Consider the following 4,625-nt stretch of genomic DNA (forward strand, 5'->3'; position numbering starts at 1 on the left):
CTGGAACACCTTCAATAACATAGATGCTACAATTATAGTAGTCCCATTTTACAGATGAGAAAAGTAAAATTCAGAGAGGTCATGTGACTTGACAGATTTAGCAAGAGTAGTTCTCCAACCAAGCTGATTCAGCAACCTCTGCTTATACTCTAGATTCTTGTATAGCCAAAAAGTTATTGAGAAAGTCTGCCCATTGGCTTAATTCTCTTACCCAGTGGAGAGTGAGCATACATTCATTCTCTCTAAAAGGACTGGCTGAGCATTCACTATGGGCCAGACTTGATTCCTGGCCTGGGACTTTTATTTATTTATTTATTTTCAGGGGCTGGTAACATTCTATTTTTTTTTATTTATTTTTTATTTATTTATTTATTTTCCAAATTAATAGGTCTTTTATTGCATCATTTAAGTATCACAAGTAGGTCTTAGCTATGATAGGCATCTTGTGTTTCTGTAGCTGGACAACTCTAAGGTCTTACTCATCAGCCTGCTGAACAGTTCCTTTTTCAGAGACATAGATACCATCCAAAAATTTCCGGATATCCTTGTTTTTAACCGTTGTTGCTTGTTGAATCAAAGCCGCTGAATTTGAAACAAGCTCAATGTCATTTCCTTCAAGGATTAATTCATCTTTCTGGGCTTGTGATACTGAACAAGCAACACCTGGTCTCATTCGAACCCTGCGGATGTATTTTTCACCCAAAAAATTTCGGATTTCAACAAGAGACCCATTCTCCTGGATAACAGCGTTGATGGGGAAGTCGGCATACACAGACCTCATCTCGTAACGGAAGCCCAGCGTAACACCCTTGATCATGTCCTGTACATGACTACAAATAGTCCAAACGGTAGCAAGTTCCTTTCGGTTACCCCACCATTTGTCAACCCGGAGCCTCTTTTTTTTCTTTCCAAGAAGACTGAGTTCTACATTGATGTGATTCAAGTCCCTCCGCAGGGTTCCTCTGGGGCCCTTCACGATACTGTGCGTCTCTTCAGAGTCACGTCGACATTTTCTGGGATGTCGACAGTCTGATTGCTGAGAATGGTCTTCATTCTTGCAGTAAACGCAGCAAAGAAGGAACGTCTTTCCTCATCACGTACTTGTATCCCCTTTTTCTTTTTTTAAAATTATACCTTAAATTCTGGGATACATGTGCAGAACGTGCAGGTTTGTGCCACGGTGGTTTGCTGCACCCATCAACCCGTCATGTACGTTAGGTATTTCTCCTAACGCTATTCCTCCCCTTACTTCCCCTCACCCCCGGAACATTTATAATCTCATGAAGAAGATAAAAAGGAGGCCTTTTTCTGATAGCTAGAAAAGGCCCCCGTTAGTCTATTTTAGCTGGAGACCCCAGATTCCACCCTGAGAACAAACGTTTATGTTTCAGAACAGCTTAATTAGATGCTTTCCAGAACTTCTGCTGGCTCCATACTTTTATGATTCTGTAAGATAATCATGGAAAAAGGAAGAGTCCACAGAGAAAATGGGAAAGCCCAAACCTTGAGCTTGGGCTGGGAGGAAAGGTAGTTCTTAGATAAATCAACAGGAGAAGAGACAGTAAGTCTGGGGAACTGCCTGAACCAAAGTGCTGAGGTGGAAACTTGTGTGTCACTCAGAGTGACTGTAAATAGATCTGTTTCTCTGAAGTGCAGAGTTGGTGAGAAATAGGGTAAGATAAGGTGGAGGCCAGATGCATGAGGGCTTGGAATTCCAGGCTCATAAGGGAGAACCTCATTTTGGGCCATGGGGGGCAACTGAAGAATTTTGAATGAAGAGGAAAAGTAATCAGCGTGCAAGGTTAAATGAAGTGGGAGAGACATTAGCAATCTACTGCAAGACGAATCTAACAGCTACACGGAGTGGGTGAAGAAGAAAGTGAGCCAGTAAGGGAAGCAGAGCAAGCTGAATATGTGGGAATCTAATCAGGAGAGTGTGGAGTGAACCCAGGGATTCTCCACTACAGCACTGTTGACATTTGAGCCCCACTCTGTTACGGGCGCTGTCCTGTGCAATGCAGGACATTTGGCAGTGTCCTTGACCTGGACCCACTAAAAACGCCAAGTAGTAAGGCCCCATCCCTTTGTGACAACCCAGAATGTCTCCAGACATTGCCAGTTGCCTCTGGTTGAGAGCCACTGATCTATGGAAATCGAAAGAATAAACATTTCCAAAAGCCTGACAGCAAGCAGCAAAGTCCGAAAATGAAATGGGAATGAGGCCAATGGCTTTGGCGGAAGGGATCATGAGATACCTTCAAGAAAGCACCTTCTATAATATGAAGTCCATGTAAAAGACGTTACTGAGGAAACAAACAATATCAAAATAAGGGCTGGACGTGATGGCTCACACCTGCAATCCCAGCACTTTGGGAGCCCAAGGTGGGCAGATCAGGAGGTCAGGAGTTTGGGACCAGCCTGACCAAAATGGTGAAACCCTACCACTACTTTAAAAAAAAAAAAAAAAAAAAAACTATATACACAAAAATTAGCCGGGCATGGTGGTGCCTGCAGTCCCAGCTACTCAGAAGACTGAGGCAGGAGAATCGCTTGAACTTGGGAAGACGGGGTTGCAGTGAGCCGATATCACTTCATAGCACTCCAGCCTGGGCGACAGAGTAAGACTCCATCTCTAAATAAATAAAGAAAGAAATAAGCAACCAAGGGTGAGCTACTCTCGGAAAGTATGGCTTTGAAAAGTATGTCAGAACCCATAGTTTGGGGTCTCTGCAGGTCCCTGAAAGAACAGGTTTCTATTCTACTGGCTTCCTATGAAGATCTAATTGTAAAAAGCAAACGTTTCTCTCCAAGGGTTTCCTTTGCAGCGACCTGTATGTCCAACTCCGCAAGGGTCCATTATGGGGACACATGTCAACCAAAAGGACCGTAGCAAAGACAGGCCAGTGAGCCAAAGTGTGGAAGCTTTTGAGACTGGCTTGGGTTTGGCACTTACAGAACAATAAACCAAGCCTTTGAAGAGGTTCAGCAAAGGAACCATTTGTCCACCCTAGTAGCTACGAAGTAAGGCAGGATTGCAGCAAAGAAAAAACAAAATAAAAGAAGGCCACCCTGGAGATGTGATCAGAGTTTACTAGGTCCATCCTGAGACCTTCTGCTAGGATCTGAGGTCTGGAAGACGTGAATAAAGAAACAGCCTCAGGAACTCAATGTAACTCAGGATATGTAAGCTCTCAGGCCTTGCCTTAAAAACATCTACTATTATTTTTGCCCAGCTGTTTTAATGAATGTTGTATACTAGAAGCCAGGAGGAGAAAGGCCACTAACCAAAAAAACATGCCTTCTTTAAAATACACAGATTTTCTTCACCGCCCTGTTTGTTATCATTCCTGCGAATCAGTGATGCCGAATTTCATTTTCTCATCTGCTGAAGGGCTTTCCGTGTTCTGCTCATCGGAACACATGGTTGGCATTAAAATGCTTGTGAGACCTTCTCTCCCTTTAACATTCCCTGGTTAGCTTGGTTTTTAATCTAACGGCCCTTCTTTCAAAGCGATCTTTCCACTGGAGATAGATATTTATCATTCTCTTCCCTCACCTCACCACTTGACAGGCCACACGTGACTTGAAGGAATTTTAAAAATAACAACTCAGCCACCCTGAGGGGCTTCAGTGTCACCCCCAAGTTCGCTAGCTTTTTCATCACCATGTCCAGTTTCTTTCCATATATACATATTTTTTTTTTTTTGAGGCGGAGTTTCGCTCTTGTTACCCAGGCTAGAGTGCAATGGCGCGATCTCGGCTCACCGCAACCTCCACCTCCTGGGTTCAGGCAATTCTCCTGCCTCAGCCTCCCGAGTAGCTGGGATTACAGGCACGCACCACCATGCCCAGCTAATTTTTTTGTATTTTTAGTAGAGACGGGGTTTCACCATGTTGACCAGGATGGTCTCGATCTCTTGACCTCGTGATCCACCCGCCTCGGCTTCCCAATGTGCTGGGATTACAGGCTTGAGCCACCGCGCCTGGCCTTCTTTCCATATTATTAACTGTTCTTATCGCCAGAGGAGCAACTCAGTGGAAGATTTTTGAGAGGTGGGGAAAGAGATATTGAAAGAAGGTGTTGGGTGGGGGAAACTGGTGTTATTCGATACAAGTCTCACATTCTGAATCTCGCCTTTTGCATCTCTGGGAAGAAAGGAGAAAGTTTGATCAAATTGCTCATTCTTTCTGCACTTTTTTCTTTTTTCCTAAGTATAAAAATGGCATGACTACTACTGTGACTATGTCATGGTGAGAATGAAGGATTCCTTTTTTTGGACTGAGTCTCACTCTGTCACCCTGAGTAGCTGGGATTACAGGCACGTGCCACCACACCCGGCTAATTTTTGTATTTTTAGTAGAGACAGGGTTTCACCATGTTGACCAGGATGGTCTCGATCTCTTGACCTCGTGATCCACCCGCCTCGGCCTCCCAAAGTGCTGGGATTACAGGCTTGAGCCACCGCGCCCAGCTCCTTCTTTCTTTCTTCCTTTCTTTCTTTCTTTCTTTCTTTCTTCTTTCTTTCTTTTCTTTCTTTCTTTCTTTCTCTTTCTCCAAAACGCTTTATAAAAATGATACTTGAAGGCCGGGCGCGGTGGCTCAAGCCTGTAATCCCAGCACTTTG

General features: G+C 44.0%; 1 pseudogene across 1 annotated transcript; it reads right to left on the reverse strand.

Moving 5' to 3' along the window:
- Nucleotides 1–377: 377 nt before the first annotated feature.
- LOC116546448 lies at nucleotides 378–1,068 on the reverse strand (annotated as a pseudogene). Its single transcript, XR_004266717.1, has one exon. The product of XR_004266717.1 is annotated as a 60S ribosomal protein L9 pseudogene (transcript).
- Between the last annotated feature and the right edge of the window lie 3,557 nt (nucleotides 1,069–4,625).

This window comes from Sapajus apella, unplaced genomic scaffold, assembly GCF_009761245.1.
Source record: "Sapajus apella isolate SASKATOON/1434 unplaced genomic scaffold, GSC_monkey_1.0 scaffold914, whole genome shotgun sequence".
NCBI lineage: Eukaryota > Metazoa > Chordata > Mammalia > Primates > Cebidae > Sapajus > Sapajus apella.